This window comes from Camellia sinensis, chromosome 1 (genome assembly GCF_055761805.1).
Source record: "Camellia sinensis isolate YWXY chromosome 1, ASM5576180v1, whole genome shotgun sequence".
Classification (NCBI taxonomy): Eukaryota; Viridiplantae; Streptophyta; class Magnoliopsida; order Ericales; family Theaceae; genus Camellia; species Camellia sinensis.
Genome location: NC_138961.1, coordinates 165,428,817 through 165,446,808, shown reverse-complemented (window position 1 = coordinate 165,446,808; position 17,992 = coordinate 165,428,817).

The window sequence follows — 17,992 nt, the reverse complement described above, 5'->3', positions numbered from 1 at the left end:
AGCCGGTCAGGGCTCATCTGTTCATCTAATCCGTCAGTCGCCAGTCACATCACCTTTGTTCAGACTCAGCAGACCGTGATGGCACAAGGTTCGGAAGAATTTGCGGCCGTGATAGCAGCGCTAAATCAGGGAACTGCTATGCAGGCTAAGACCAATATTGAAACGCAGCGCCCATTTGGGACATCTGCCTCACATCCAGCTTTGGGACCCCAGCCGAACTTTGACCCAATTTCGCCAGTTGAAGATTTGCAGTGTCTGAATCCTCGAGAAGGGTTGGCTCAAGCTCAGGTGCTCAGACCCCTAGTGCAGCCTAATGAGAGAACTCAACCCTTTCATGTTGATGAGTTCAATCTGACTGCAGTGAAAATTGCAAACTTTGAGAAGCAATTCAAAAAGGCACAGGGCCTTAACTCCATTCCTGACATTGAGGATGGGCGTACCGAGGCTGCCATCCGGCTCCCAGACAGATTCAAAATGCCATATATCGACCGTTTCGACGGGTCTGGAGATCCAATGGTACATATCTGACTTTTCTTAGATGTCCTGAAGCCGATGGGTCTGACTAAGCCACAGAAACTCACTCTGTATGGAAGAACCCTGTCGGGTGTAGCAGCCACTTGGTATGCCAAATTGGAGGATACAGTGAAGCAAAACTGGGAAGAACTGGCTGAGGCCTTTGTCGATCAGTATTCCTACAATACCCAAGTTGAAATGACCATCCAAGAGCTTGAAACAACTCGCCAGAACCCAACAGAGCCTTTTGTGGAATTCGTTGCAAGGTGGAGAGCAAAGGCAGCACAAATGACAGATCGTCGCCCTTCTGAGAGGGATCAAGTGCAGATGATGGTCCGAAACCTCGAGCATGATATGTTGCAAAAGTTGATAGTCGCTCCACTATTCACTTTCAAAAGTTTGCATGAACTGGGGGTTCAAGTCGAGAATGCGTTCAACAGCGGGATCATTCCCAGGACAAGGGAACTGACAAGGAAGGTGATTTCAGGGAGTACCAACGCTGGTAGTAGCGCTATTCCCAAACCCACTGAAATCAATACAGTCGCCACAGCCGACCCTTTTGCTAAACCAAGCCTACAAACAGCTAGCCCAGCCCAAGCTCAGGGTAGAACTTTCACCCCCCTCTATATGAGCCTGACTAGCGCACTAAAAGCCTTGATGGAAAAAGGGCATCTCAAACCCCTCGATCCTCAACCTCTTCCCGACCCACTCCCAGCCAGACATAACCCCGCCAAGTACTGTGTGTACCATCAGCAGCGCGGTCATGGCACCGACCGTTGCTACTGCCTTCGTCAGGAGGTCCAAAATCTCATCGACAACCGGACGATAGCTCCACCTTCAGACCCCAATGACCAAACAACTCCTGCCTACCTCAATCATATCCACATACTGCCATCCACCTTTGACCCCAGCATATACATCACCCCAGCCCATCTACCCAAACCTGAGGTGTTTATCCCAGAAAGTATGAACTTATGCATGATGGGTGCACCTGAACCTCAATCATCTCAAGCCCGTGAGCCCACTACTTCTGAGCTGAAGAGAATGATCGAAGATCTTCAAAGGACTGTGACAGATCTGGCCTCTGGGGCATTGGCTCCGTCATCGACCACACCACATACCGGGAACTTCATGTCAAAAGGCTCCCCGATGTTGGGACGGGTTGCATTTGAGGAAGGCCAATCCCTTGGCAAAGTAGAGGCGAGTGGAGGGAACAAGATAGGGGCGGACATGGATCCCAATGAGCATCTTCTGTTGGCTATTGAGGCTTTGAAAGCCGAAAGACTGAACAAAGAGCAAGTGCTCGCAGTTGTTGCAAAAACTGTGGACGACACTTTTGCCACTCAGAATGAGAGCATTTTGAATCAAGGGGCAAGCCGGGAGAAGGGTCGTTGTATCAGAAACGTTCCTTTCAGTTATAATCCCGCACTCAGAAGAGATCAACAAACCAGGCCAGCACCTGCCAATCCCTTTACTGGTGCGTCCAGCAAAAATCCACAAACCTCGAAGTATCTACCCCGAGGTCAGAGAGTCTTCCATGCTCTCTATATGCCTTTGTCCAAAGCTCTCCAAATCCTTGTTGGACAAGGCCATCTCAAACCCCTTGAGCCTCGGCCTCTCCCGAACCCTCTTCCGACTGTGCATGATGCTACCCGGTACTGCGCTTTCCATCAACAAACCGGTCATGACACCGACAGTTGCGTCCGTCTCCACCACGAGATACAAAATTTGATTGACAACGAGGTCATCCCTGCACCAGGTTCTGCAAAGCCTATCGGCACTTGATCAGTGAATTTGGGGGATAATATGATACGATTGGGGGGATAAACCACCTGCGGGCAGCGCTCAGTTTACTCCAGATATGGTGGATGGCATGCACTGTTTTGAGCATTTGCAAATGCTAGCTTTTGTGCTTTCTGACTTAGGTATTAGGTCAGTCTTGTTGTTTTGTTTTTGAGTCTGTCTTTTGTTTTGAGTCAGTCTCTTTTGTTTTGAGTTTGTCTTGTCGTATCGAGTCAGTCCTGTTGTATAGGAGTCGGGTGATTCCGGGGGGTGTTACCTCGGGCGTCACCATTTTGTTTTATGCTTGTCTTTTCGTTTTGTTTTGAGTCTGTTTCTGCCAGGGAGCCAGTTGTGCTGACAGATTTGAATGAAACAGCAGTGGTTTTTCATGCTCTTGTGTTTGCCTCGGCCATGTGCCAATTGTGCCAGAAAGTTTGAATGAAACGGCAGTACTTTTCGCCTACTCTTCTGCACCCCAAAATCATTGCATTGACCTAAGTTTTTCAAAACTTTTTGAACACTGCGGTGAAAACGAAGAGGAAGGAATTCCTCGGGTTTTACAAAAATTTGATCATTTGAGAGAAAGGGAGGCGTGCTAAGCCCTTAATGAATGAAATCATGCTTGTTAGTGTGAGTACTGAGAAGGACCCTGGCTTGATCCAGACTGGTTCCACACTATCTTTAGCGCGAGCGATTTGTCGCTTTCTGAAGAACTTTCAAAAACAAAATGTTTTGCGCAGTTCTGCGAAGACCTGTGTGGAATTGCTCTTAAGATTGTGTAGCCTAGGATCGCTCTCAGCCTCGAGACTCAACCCCTTTGCTTCCAAACCTTGAACTTGAATTCAGAAGGTTCAACGGTCAACTATGATGTGAGGCTTGTGTGGCCGGATTTGAAGTAGCCCTCGAACAAAAGGCCAGGCAAGTCAGGTCAAGAAGATCAGATCTCATCAGAAGAAGCTTACAAAGCAAAACAGCAACCATTCTCCTAGATTCAAATGACTTCAGGATCTCAAAACCATTTGACATGGACAAAGCTACACTTTTTGAGAGGCTCGCTGGGCCGAAAACCCGGAAGGGCAGCCCAGGCAAAAGTTAGAGCAAGAAAAAAACAAAAAGAACAAAAAAAAAAGAAAAATGCAAAGAATGAAAAAAAAAAGAAGAAAAAGAATAAAAATGAAGAAAATGAAAGAAGAAAAAGAAGCAAACAAAAAAAAGAATGAAAAGATACAAAAATTGAAAAAAGAAGAACAAAGCTCGCAAGGTCGAAAACCCACAACGGGCGCCTTGGCAAAAGTTAGAGCCTAAAAAGAAGAGGTTAATACCCGAGTGTACCTTAACCCCGAACTACGTAAGGCTTGATTCCCATCATTGGGATACGTAGGCAACTTCATTCTGAAGTCCAGCCCTAAAACACTTCAAACTCAATCATGTCCGTGTAATGGTTCTGATAATCTTTGCCTTCTCTATATCCGAGAGTTCGGTTGCAATCATTGCTCTGAGGACTGACTACAATACACTACGGTGCCATTCAGACAAGGGGCAACTTTCCGTTGCCATTCAATGCACCACGGTGTCATTCAAACAAGGGGCAACTTTCTGTTGCCATTCAATGCGCTGCGGTGCTATCCAAACAAGGGGCAACTTTCCGTTGCCATTCAAAACGCCGCAGTGTCATTTCAAACAAAGGAACAACTTTCCGTTGCCATGCAGTGTCCTTCAGACAAGGGGCAACTTTCCGTTGCCATGCAGCTCTCTTCGAGCAAGGGAGCAATTTTCATCCAGATCCGAGGTTATACGTTTCAAGAGTAAGTTCCGCGCTTGTTGAACATCGGCCGTTTGCAAAAATAGTTTTTGAGAATTTTTACTGAGGTTGACTAATCTTCTCAAAAAGTATTCCATTTTTAAAACTGGACCATTTCTTGGACCAAAAAAGGAAAATTTTCAGTGCTCATAGCCTGACTTGCATGATATTCAAATCAAAAATTGAACAAGCATGTTAATCTAACTTTCATGTTGGTCAAAATTGTTTTAAAACCAAAATAAAAATGGTCAAAATGGTGAAATAGGGGCACAGTTGAGTCAGATGTTCTGTCTTCCTCCTGTTGTCAACTTACTTGCCAAAAAGGGAACTCTACTTGCCGAAAGGGCACCATATTCGCCAGAAAAGGGCACCACTGAGGCTGATCACAAAACGGCTGAAGGTTCCCTCATCCTCCAAGCAACAAGGTATCAAGCCAAGTGCGAAACACGAACCGGAATGGGACAAGATATTCCACTCCTTTATCTAAACAAGTCTGATCACGTCCAAACTCCCCAACAGAGCATCGTCAACCGATGTCAGCTGCAGATTTGCTACACACCCAATTGTAGAGCAGCCCTTCTTTGGAAGAAATTCACTGTTGTGAACAAGAATCAAAAGCTGGTAGAATACCAGGGGCAAGGGCCCACGACTTCCTGTTTATCCATCAACCGCCCAGGGGAGGGATTAAAAAAAAAAAAAAAACGAGAGACTGAAGAATAGAGAGATGTGCGATGAGAGAAAAAGTGAGAAGAGGGCTTTTTCAGAAAAATAGAGCTTGAGGGCCGAGTGATGTGAGGATCACAAATGAGAAAGGGTGGGAAACAATACCCGGGGAAACAGGCTCCAAGTGCACATTTGAGTCTTGTGTTTTATTTTGTCCGTCTCGATTCTTGTTGTGAGTCGCTTCGAGTGTTACTCGGTGTGTTTAGGTTGTTTACCTTTTGTTTTCCATTGCTGAGTCTTTTTCACTGTGTGCAGTCGTAGGCTCAATACCCGGTTAAGAACTCATTTCTCAATTTCAAAAAATATCATATTGTGCTCAGAGTGCTGTGCCATTCTCTACATTTGTGCAAAACAGGGTTTGTTCTTTCATAAAACTGCAGGTCCACCCCCGATAAGTGTGAACGGTAAAACAAGGACCTATCTGAAGCTATATAAGTTCCGGACTATAAAGCAAAAGAAAATAGGGAAAATTTTGAGCATCTGAGTGTGTTTCACCTTCAGAAAATTCTGAGATTGCATTCCATATGTACCTCTTCAGGCCTTGCCAGTGCCCTGAAGAATGAGTGTGCCTCTACTCCAAGCTTAAGCATGCTTCAAGTCAGAACGGCAATTAAAGCAGCAGCAGCAGATGTTATGTCTCGCCAATATGAACAGGGTGTGCCCTTTTTGAGCTGAGTGTGTTGCAAAGTCCTCTAAGAGGTAAATCAGAGGCACCAGAGTACATATTTGATGCTCCTCTACTACATAGAATGTGCACTTTCATATACACTTCTGTGACATGCGTGCCGCGCATCGTTATGATTCATGCATAGAATATGCTTACTTTCGATTCCGCATAGAATATGCTTTGCTTGTTTCATGCATAGAATATGCTTGCTTTCAATATTGCATAGAAAATGCACTCTTCCATACTTGTATAGAAAATGCACCTCATTTGCATAGAACATGCATTCGCTCGCACTATCTTGTGCACTTACACTTTGTATCTCACTAGCACTGTCTTGTGCATCTTGTGGTTGTACCTCACTCGCACTATTTTGTGCATTGCATTTCAAAATCACTCGCGCTGTTTAACGTATCGCACTGTTTAGTGCATTTCAATCGCGCTATTTAGCGTATCGCACTGTTTAGTGCATTTCAAATCAATCGCGCTGTTTAGCGTATCGCACTATTTAGTGCATTTCAATCGCGCTGTTTAGCGTATCGCACTGTTTAGTGCATTTCAAATCAATCGCGCTGTTTAGCGTATCGCACTGTCTTGTGCATTCAAAATCACTCGCGCTATTTTGCGCATCGCACTGTTTTGTGCAGTTTATCATTCGCGCTATTTTGCGCATCGCACTGTTTTGTCCAGTTTACATTTCGCGCTTTTTTGCGCACCTCAGTCGCACTATTTTGTGTAGTTTATCATTTGCGCTATTTTGCGCATTGCACTGTTTTGTGCAGTTTATCATTCGTGCTATTTTGCGCATCGCACTGTTTTGTGCAGTTTACATTTCGCGCTATTTTACGCACCTCAATCGCACTTTCTTGTGCATTTCGAATCACTCGCACTGTCTTGTGCATTTCAAATCACTCGCGCTTTCTTGCGCATTGCACTGTTTTGTGCACCTTACTTGCATTTTGCACGCATTCCATCGCGCTATCTTGCGCATCTCACCTGTACTTGTTAGTGCATTGTATCGCGCTATCTTGCGCACCTTATCTGTATCGCACTGTTTTGTGCATTCACCTTGCTCGTACTGTTTTGTACACCTTTAGCATCGCACTATTTTGTGCATCTGTTTAGCACTGTTTTGTGCATTCACCGTGCTCGTACTGTTTTGTACACCTTTAGCATCACACTATTTTGTGCATCTGTTTAGCACTGTTTTGTGCATTCACTCTGCATCGCACTGTCTTGTGCACTCCCTGGTCTAAGAGACCTTAAATCCTCCGGTCTACGGAGACCTTAAATCCTGCATCTTTATTCGCACTGTCTTGTGCACTCCCCGGTCTAGGAGACCTTAAATCCTCTAAAGGTGCAATTCCTTTGGTGTTTGTCGTGCCCGAACGACTTCTGGTGGTCTGGTATAGCCACCTGCCTGTGTTTGCGGTGAGTCCCTAGGAGACCAACTGAGACGGTGGAAACTAGAGTTCGAATGGCTTATGCCTAGAACGCAAAGGTTCGGGATTTCCGAGATTAAAGTCTGGTTTAAATACCCAGGGGTATATCCTCGGCTTGAAATCTGTATGGCAGCCCCATAGATTGAGATAGCATCTGTATGCACCTCAATTCTGGATACTGATCCAACCTAGTCTGTCACCCTGTTGAAGAATAGGGAAAGCTGCGACCATAGCCAGGGAGAAAAGTAGTACCTGTGGTTCAACCAAGAAGAAGCGACAGATCCCCAGCAGCATGAGGTAAGTCATTGCCAATTGCCCCTGTAAGGTACCTTTACCTCTTAGCTATTACATTGCATTTTAGCCACTACATTACAGTGCATTGCATGAATCCTCAATTTTCAAACCGGCTTCGCGTAGCGTATAAGTCCAACTTTCAAAACCGGCTTCGCGTAGCGTATAAGTCCAATCTTCAAAATCTTCTTGCATATCATTTTGCATTTTGCCCCCTTTGCCTGCGGGCATGCCTGCGGGCACATCTCTGTTTATCTTGTATGTTTGTCTAAGTCTTCGGCCTTGTCAAAAATGGGTCGTCACTGGGCTTTGACATTCACTCCCGTCACTTGTGACTTCCGAGTTCTGTCAAAGAGGGGCAACTGTAGACACCCCATTTTTGACCGACCTTAAGACTCAGACGTCACCAATTGAGCGCTTGGTGATGTTGCATATCGCACTCGTTCAGAAGTCTCAGAGTCGCGGCCGTGAGCCCTGCCTCCGGACTTCCGAACCCTCTTCTGTGCCTTGCCTCGGTTTGCGAACCAGACTCGGTTTTCTCTGTTTCTTTTCCTGAGGGGAGGGAGAGGTCCCGTAGACCATCTCTTAATGGCCGTGGGCTACATTTTGTGGCTGTAGGCCATTTTGCCCATTTCGGAGCCCGGTTTCCGATTTTTCGGGACCGTTGGCCGTGTGCCTCGGTTCGGGACCGCCTAACCATCTCCGTTTGCTCTGGTTTTTGGCATGCATCTTAATTACTCCCTTTTGAGGGACATTGAGGTCTTAGAGACCCACTTCGTGGTCGAATACCACTTTCGGTGCTTAACAGGCAGTTTTCGGGGCCCCGAACTGCGTGTTTTGGCCCCCGAACATTCGTTTTGCATCGGTTTTCGTTCATTTTTGGCAGGTACCTCTGTTTCATCACCAAGAAGGCCGTAGAAGGGTGGGAGGCCAGCAATTATTTCATCAACCAGTTATATATCCCCCGACGCCCTCCGACGCCCGTTTTTCTCACTTCCGAGCCAATGTTGAACACCCTTGGGCCATTTTCTTGAACTTTAACCACATATTTGTGATGTACACACATGGGAGGACCCTAAAAGTTGGTGGCCGGCCACTAATGTTGCTTGACCCTTTTGAACCCCTCCTAAAAATGGCCTATTCTCTCTCCTGTTTTACAGTTTGCAATTTTAAACCACAGGGTTGTGATGAGGGGACCTGGGAGGCCACCAATATCATATGGTCGGCTACTAATTCTCATTGACCCTTTTGACCCTTGGCCGGCCGGCCATAAGAGGTGGCCGGCCGGCCACCTGCAACTTGGAAACGTGGCCGGCCATAATCCTTAGGTTGTGTGCTTTACAGCTATGCACTTTTTGTCCCCCAAAAATATCTTGATCTGGGGGACAGCTGTTGGGGAGAGGACTTGGTCCTTTTCCCCCACCTTTTCCCCTCCATATCTCCCTCTCCTTGGTCCATATAACCAAGCTTGAACATTGGTCTTAGAGGTTAGACAAATTGCCTCAAGCATATACATACATATCTCCATCCATCTCTCTCATTTTTCCTTGAAAACTCCTAAGTTCTACCTCATTTCTTCATCACCACCAAGCACCACCACCACTACTCCATTTCCAGCAGCTTGAGGGACTTTCCAGCAGCTAAGAGGCACCACTTCTCAAGCCAAGAGGCAACTAAAGACTTGTCTTCAAAGGTGAGTCTCATTTCCCCATTTTTGGTTCATTTCTTGTATCATTTATAAGTCATACATGCTTGCTGTTTTGAGCTCCGGCCCTAACTAAAAGTGGCCTTATTTTAAGCTCTTTTTCACTTTTTCTTCAGGGCTCAACCCTGTTTGAGGCCCCCATCTTGCACTTGCTTCAATATCCTCCTTGAATGTCATTTTCTTGCATGATATTTTTAGCCTATATTTGATCTGTTTTGGAGCATGATGTAAACTGTAAATAAGCTTATTTTGAGCCCCTCTTCAACATTGAAGAAGGGCTCATCACTGTTTGGGACCTCCATGTGCCACTTCATGTTATATCTTTCTTTTGGTCCCCATTTTTGCATGACTTGGCAGCCCATTGTGCTTCTGTTTTTGGCCTTTTTACAGTACTGAAAATAGTCTTATTTTGGCCCATTCTTCATGTTTCATTAAGGTCCTTTCATGGTTTGAGGTATATTTTATACACTTCATGTTATATCTCTCTTTTGGTCCCCATTTTTGCATGCTTTGGCAGCCCCTGATGTTGCTGTTTTTGGACTTTGGTCCGAACTGAAAAAAGCCATATTTTGACCCCCTTGTCATGTTTCATTAAGGGTCTTTGGCTGTTCATTGAATATTTTGTATACTTTGTGTTATAACCACTTTTGAGCCTCATTTTGCATTGCATTTCTAGCATGTTTGTATACTGATTTTGGGGCTGCCATAAACTGTAAATGTGCATATTTTTGGTCCCTCTTAAGTGTTGTAGAAGGGCATTTTTTAGTTTGGGTTTTTCATATACCACTTGTTTCATTGCCCTCTCTTGGCCCCTATTTTTGCATGCCATTGTTGCCCTATCTTTGCTTGCTGTTTGGCCATGATTTGTACTGGTAAAATGCTAATTTTGGGGCTGCCTTGCTACTGTCTATTCATTGCATGTCCATATTGTGCATATTTGGTATAGCTATAGGCCATTTTGGGTGCCAAAATTTATGTTTCGGGACTATTCCATGCATTGGGTGCACTTTCGCCTCATTTCGGGGCTGTTTTCCCCCACATTTCAGTGCTGAAATTCCATTAGCATGTTTGCATATCATTTTCCATGCTATTGCATTGCATATGCCATTGCCTCGATTTGCGTGCCCGTGTGCACGCATTTCGAGGCACTTCATTTTCATCCATCGGCCTCTTATATGAGCGTGGATGAGGCTCTCTCATGCTAGTATAAGCCCATATCATATTTCCATGTCATTTGCATTGCGTATGTCATTTTCTCAGTTTGCGTGCCCGTGTGCACGCATTTCGAGGCATCTCTTTTTTTACAGCATAGTGCATACTAGGTTGTATCTTAGATCGCATTCTGTCATTTTCTCGATTTGCGTGCCTGTGTGCACGCATTTCGAGACATCTCATTTTCATAGCATTGTGCATACTAGGCTGTATCTTAGTTGCATTCATGCATATCATGCATATTGCATCGTGTTCGGGATAGGAGTTAGCCCGGGCACGGGAAACGAGGTGCGTTTCGTACTCCGAGTGACGGAACGTGTCTCAAATCCCAGTCACCGACACTCCGGATTACCCATGATGGAGTTAGGTTCTTATTGTGTTTACACGTGCATTCATTCTATATTGAGTTGCACATTTCGACCCCTCTGTCATCATGCATCGATATGCGTGATTGGTGGCACGAGGATCGAGGCATGCATATATCCGTGAAAATACATTGCCATGCCCCTTTCCTGCTCTCTGTTGCAACAAAATGAAGAATCAGCAACTTTTTAGAGTTTGGCGCGCATTTCAAGAAAAGGTGTAAACAGAGGCTAATTGGGGCATCCTAGTGGATTTCCGCGCAAGGCAGCCCAGACATGCATCATTCATCAGGAGCAAGGCAGTCCCTGGCTTGCACGCCAGTTTTACAGCTTTCTTAGTCAATTTGATTAATTAATTAGGAATTTGTATTTTATTTGGACTGTAATATTTATTTGGACTGTAATATTCTTTTATTCGGGACTGTACTATTTATTCGGACCCTCTGCGCGAGGGCACAACTGTAATAAGTGTGCGTGTGTGTGTTGTATGTCTTCCAACCCCACATCTTTCTCCCTTTTATCTACCTGCTTATGATGGTTAGATTAGGGCATATTTCAATTAGCATACAGTATGATAGCATGTTTGCATTCATTCATCTGTTTTGCATGCACCGGGCTCGGCGCACCATACTAACTGCATTGTATTTTCAATTCCAAATTGAATACATGATAGTGGTAGCATTTCATATGCCATGTTTAGAATAGCCGAGCCTGCTATAGTTGCATTTTTGCATGTGTTGCATTAGGCATTTCTGTATAATCAGGATCATGCATGATTTCTAATACAGTTTTTGTTTTGGCTTGGAGTACTTGGTAAGCTTTATGCTTTAGCATCCTTGCATGCGTGTGAGTGAATGCCATGAATAGCATGCTTACCATGAGGCTATGTGCTTACATGATATAACTGCCTGAATGCCTGTGGGTGGAGGATGGGTTATTTGGATTGGAACAAATCATTGACTGTGAGTTTTAAGCCCACTAGATAGTGGCAAAATCATGTTTTCTAAGCCCACCTGAGGGTGGCAAATCCACGACTTAGCCTACTTGCGAGTAGCACCATCAAACCACTTTCAAACAAACAAACATGAAATGTTTTGTTCCAATGCAGATGATCCAGTCTATACTTGTATGCTGTGCGCATCACATAGTACTCTAGGCTAAAAACCGGAATAAGAACACACAATGTTTTCAAAAATAGATATCACGATTAGTAGAGGCCGATCTTTGATCGGGCGAGCGGGGGTGCTCACGAAGTGACCTTCCCCAATCGTACCCAAGTTCCCGAGCCGAGGCAACTTTGGTGATGACGAACACGTGGCCTTAGGCAACGAGTCAGGGTTTCCTAAATTTCCCAAAATAAAATATTTAGGTGGCGACTCTGTATCTGGCAAAGCAGTCCATGTTTGGCACTTCTTTCAAAAAATCTGTTTTCTCAAAACGATTTGGCGGATTTGGACTCTTTGGTTCAGACTTAGAACCGTGACAAATTGAGAGTCCTGAGCTGTAGTGACCCCAAATGAACGGAACGGGAGCTCACCCTCCCGGGGGCATTCGGGGACGTCTACACCTCCCTTCCAGATTCCTCCGGTGGGCGGTGCTCCAGCTGGGCCTTCCATTCCTGCTCGAGGAGGGCGTGGAGACACTGCACGTCCCCGTACCAGGGGAGGGCGTACTCATGTCGGGAGTAGTTCTCGGGCGCCGACCCCTGATGATGATGATGATGACGATGATGAGTCCGAAGCAGAGGCAGAGGCCGGGTCATCTGAGGAGGCTGGAGATGACTTAGACTCAGGCTCAGACGGCGATGCTGATGACGATGCCCCTGGACCTTCGTCCAGGAAGAGGGCAAGGGCAGATCCTTGGGCCCGAATTTGTACTTTTTTCTCTTTTTTTTTTTTTTTTTTCTCTTTGCTGGTAGTTAGATTACCTTGTACTGCCGTAGGCAGATTTTTGTTTTCCTCAAAACTTTGTACTTGAAAAAGATTATGAAATGAAACGAACTTTTATCTTAAAAAGAGTGTTACATTTACATATCTCATGTATTGCATCATGTTACACCTCAATGCAAATGAAATTGATCTGTGGTCTGAATGTTGAACACTTGCATTATAATAACAAGATAACCAAGAAAAGCAACCCATACAAACCACTGCTTAACCTGAACACACGGTCCACACTCTGCTGAGGATTAATCTGCATACAGCCCATAACCCAACACTTGGTTTATTCTGCACACGGCAAACTTTAAACAAAACAGCCAAATCTGACAGGACGGCCTTCAAAGGTGAAACCGACTAGGGTTGAAACATGCTCGGATGCCCCAACTTTTCCCTTCCTTCTTTTGGTTCGCCCAAATGTAGAGAATGGCACAGCACTCCGAGCATAAACGATTAACTTTCGGAAAAGGGGTTTTCTTAATCGGGGTATCGAGCCTACAACTGGATACAGCGGAAAAGGACTCAACAAAGGTACACGACCTAAACACAACGAGATACGCTCGGGAAAGACTAAAAACAAAAGGCGAGACCGACAAATCAAAAAGACACGACGTACGGACGTGCTTATAAACTGAGAGACCTCCAATCTCGAGGAGCTGGCTCCACCGGGTAAATTTGCCACCCTTTCTGATTTGTGATTCTCACATCACTCCAGCACTCAAGTTCGGTTTTTCTCTCAAAACCCTTTGGCTCGCTTTTTCTCTCAACTTACACCTCTCTATTCTTTATTCTCTCATTTTTTATCCCTCCTCGGGGTGTTTAATGAACGAATAGGAAGTTGTGGGTTCACGCCCAATGCCGTTAGCTCACAGCTATTTCTTCTGGTAGGTAGAGTGCCCTCCTGGCAAGTATGTTGACGACGGGGGAAAGTCAGAACGCCTGACTCAACTGTGCCCCTAGTTCATCATTTTGACCATTTTTTTTGTTTTGGTTTTCTACTAAACCAGTTTTGATCAAGATAAGAGTCGGAATAACGTACTTGTTCGATTTTTGATTTGCAAACCATGCAAGTCAGGCTGTAAGCACTGAAAATTTTCCTTTTTGGGTCCAAGAAAATGGTCCAGTTTTGGGAAAATGAAATAATTTTCGAGAAAATAGTCAACCTCAGTGAAAATTCTCAAAAACTATATTGCAAACGGCTAATGCTCACGAGCATGGAACTTACTCTTTGAGATGCGAAACCTCGGATCGGAGGCAATGAAAAATTGCCCCTGGCTTGAAGGACGCTACACGGCAACGGAAAGTTGCCCCTGGTTTAAGCGGCGACTCATGGCAACGGAAAGTTGCCCCTTGTCTGGATGACGCCGTAGCATTTGGTAAACAGTCTTCGTCAGTGATGATTGCAAACGAACTCTCGGATGCTGAGAAGACGGAGATGGTCAAAACCAATATATGGACACAGTCACTTTGAAGGTGTTGAGGGCTGGACTTCAGGACGAAGTTGCCTATGGTTGTCACAACCGAACTATCAGATTCAGAGAAGGCAAGGATGATCAAAACCATTACATGGACTGAGGCGCTATGAAAGCGTTAGGGGCTGGACTTCGGGACGAAGTTGCCTACGTATCCCAAACATGGGAATCAAGCCTTACGTAGTTCCGGTTAAGGTACACTCGGGTATTTTAACCTTCACTTTTCAGGCTCTAACTTTTGCCAAGGCGCCCGATGCGGGTTTTCGACCTTGCGAGCTTCTTTTCATTTTCCTTTTCTGTTCATTTCTTTTTCTTTTTTTTTTCACATTCTTTGCTTTTCTTTTCTTTTTTTGTATTTTTTGCTTTTCTTTTCTTTTTTTGTATTTTTTGTTTTTTTGTTTTTTTTCTCTTGCTCTAACTTTTTCCTGGGTCGCCCTTCCGGGTTTTCGGCCCAGCGAGCCTCTCAAAGGGTAAAAGTGTAACAAGTCCGTGCCAAATGGTTTTTGGAGTTAAAGCCTCCCTATATCTAGGAGAACGGCTGTTGCAATGATTTGTAGGAGAATCTATCATGGCTGCTCCACGAGCTTCTTCTGGTGAGATCTAATCTTTTTTATTCGGCTTTGGTGCCTCTTGTTCGAGGGCTGCTTCTAATCTGGCCATACAGACCTTGCATGACGTTTGACCGTTTGAACTTTCTGAACGGGTTCAAGGTTCGAAACGGACGGGTTGAATCTTGAGGCTGAGAGCGACCCTAGGCTGCACAATCTCAAGAGCGGTTCCACACAGGTCTTCACAGGGTCGTGTAAAACATTTGTTTTTGAAAGTTTTTAAGAAAGCGACGAATCGCTCGTGCTGAAGATAGTGTGGAACCAATCCGAATCAAGTCAGGGTCCTTCCCAGTACTCACGCTGACAAGCATGATTTCATTCATTAAGGGCTTAGTATACTTCTCTTTCTCTCAAAATGATCAAAATTTTGCAAAACCCGAGGAATTCCTTCCTCTTCGTTTTCACCGCAGTGTTAAAAAGGTTTTGAACAACATAGGTCAATGCAATGAGTTTGGCGCGCAGGAGAGCAGGCGAGATGTACTGTCAGCCCATTCAAATCCTCTGGCACAACTAACTTACACTGAAAGCAGGCATGAATATGAGATAGCTACAGCTGTTTCATTTAGATTTGTTGGTATAACTGGCCCCTCAACAGAAACAGACTCAAAAAATAAAAACAGGTAATTACAAGACAAAACGGTGTTCGAGGCAACAACCCCGGAATCACCTGGTATTCTATACAAAGGGGACTGACTCGATACAACAAGACAGACCCTTAAGCGAAAAGACTGACTCAAGACAAAGAGACAAACTCAAAACAAAAGACTGACTCAATACCCAAGCCAGAATTTACAAAACTAGCGTTCGCAGATGCTCAAAAATGTGTGCCAAACGCCACATCCAAAATATACTGAAAGCTGCCCGCAGGTGGTTCACTTTCTAATTACATACTTGCAGTATCTGCGTCCTCAAAATCCAATAATTGGGTGGTAACGGACTTGGCTGAGGTGGGCGGGAGGATAACCTCGTTGTCAATCAAATCTTGCACCTCATGACGGAGGTGGAAACAATTATCGGTTGCATGGCCTGTTTGCCGGTGGTATGCGCAGTACTGAGCAGCATCATGCGTAGCAGGGAGATTCTTCGGGAGCGGCCGAGGCTCCAAGGGTTTAAGGTGCCCCCTCTCGGCAAGGATCTGAAGCGCCTTAGACAAAGGCATGTAGAGAGCATGAAAGACCCTGCGCCCTCGGGGCAGGTATTTTGAAGTCTGAACGTTCTTACTAGACGCACAAGCGAAAGGGTCGGCAGGCGCCACCTTGGCTTTCTGATCTTTCCCGGGTGCAGGGCTGGGAATAGGAGGAACTGTTCTGGCATGACGGGGCCTATCCCAATTTTCTGACTGACTTGAACTACCCTCAGGTGGAGTGGGGAAAGCATCCTCCACAGTTTTTGCCACAACTGCGGATATCTGTTGCTTATTCATCCCCTAGCTTTCAAAGCCTCGACTGCCCACAGTAGTTGTTCAATGGGATCGGCATCTGCCTTCACTTTGTCTTTTTCTCTGGCCTCAGCCTGATTGAGGGTTTGGGTTGATGTTGATATGTCATTACCATAGCTGGAGGCCATCTCCGGTTGGCTAAGTTCAATCACAATTCGCCCCAACAACGGGGGCTCCTGGGGTACAAAGCTCCCGGCATATGGTGCAGCTGGAGGTGAAGCTGACAGTCCGTAGGCGAGATCCGCCACAGACCTCTGGAGATCACCTATCATCCCCATTAGTTCAAATGTATTAGGCTCGCGAGCCTGGTATAGCTGGGGGGCCCAGACCGGGTGTGCAACAGGCGACCTGGGTGGATGTGACATGTCAATGTTGGTCTCACTTTGTAGAGTGATCCCTTGATCTAATGCAGCTGTCATAACCACGATCTCTTCTGAATTCTGCGTCGTCATAAGTCCTGCCTCAATCAAAGGGGAGCACTAGCTATTCTGTACCAATTCTCTGGATACTCTGAACTGAAAGGAAAAACAAACAGCATTTCAACCCAAACAGATCAACCACAGGTGTAGCCGAACAACTGCACTCTATCGCTGATCACTGTTCCCCAGAATCACTGTTCCCAAAACTGAACCTGATACCCGCAGATAACTGATTCTCATAAACTGATACTGATGCCCTCAGGTCTAATACTCAATCTTGCGAACTGATATATACGTTCCTGTAGAGATACACTCTAAAAGCACATAGCAAGTAAAGAGAGCCAAAACACCCCTATGTTGGGGTAGGGTTTCCCTGTCCTATTTTGTCAGGAGCTAGGGTTCCACTATGCATGCAGCAGTTTCCAAACAACCTAACATCGGGTAAGCAACCTGTCCTAGCTTGGAATGGTCACTATGGATTTCGATATGCACTAGGTCGAATGGTCGAAAAGGGTGCCCCGGTAAAACCGGGGTTTGTGTTCCCATACTGTCAGAGCCCATAATCGGTCAGCCTTATGGTCATGCCTTGACAAGACAAGCCTCCAGCAAACCGTTCAGGAATGGCAGATGGAAAACACGGTGCCCTAGGCGCACCAATGCACATGCAATGCAAAGAAACACATCAATGTAATCAAAACAGGATATCACGAGTTCGAGTCAAGCTCTCTAACTCCCCAGCAGAGTCGCCAGAAACTGTGGACGCGCCCACGTGGGGGGCCCTCGCTACAGTTCGGACTCCATTTGCGTCACGGTTCTTAATCTGAACCAAAGAGTCCAAATCCAGCAAATCGTTTTGAGAAACATATTTTTTGAAAAGAAGTGCCAAACATGGACTGCTTTGCCAGATACAGAGTCGCCACCTAAATATTTTAAAATGGGGGAATTTAGGAAACCCTGACTCGAAGCCAAAGGCCACGTGTCCGTCATCACCAAAGTTGCCTCGGCTCAGGAACTTGGGTACGATCGGGGAAGGTCAGCTATGAGCACCCCCTCTCGCCCGGTCCGAAGACCGGCCTCTACTAACCGTGATATCCAGTTTTGAAAACGTTATGTGTTCTTATTCCAGTTATTAGCCTAGAATTACTATGTTATGCGCACAGCAAACAAGTATAGACTAGATTGCCCAATTTGGAAATAAGCATTGCATATCCGTTTGTCTTAAAAAGCACTTTGGAATTTGCTACTCGTAAGTAAGCTAAAATACGGGTTTCAACGAGTTATTCCAACTCAGACAATCCAACCGTCACCCACAGGCATCCAAACAGTTTATCACATAAACATCTAGCCACATGGTAAGCATGCTGTCATGATAGCATTCACACGCATGCGATATGCTAAAACATCAAAATACTTACATCATACTCCATGCCAAAACAATAAACTAGTTAGTCAACATGCATGGTCCTAGTTCATGTCAAATCGACTAATGCAACACATACAGGATGCAATTAGAGTAGGTTCAGCTAACCTAAACATGGCATGTGAAATGCAATCAATTGATGCACGTATTCAATTTGGAATTGAAGTACAGATGCAGTTAGCATGATGCGCCGAGCCCGGTGC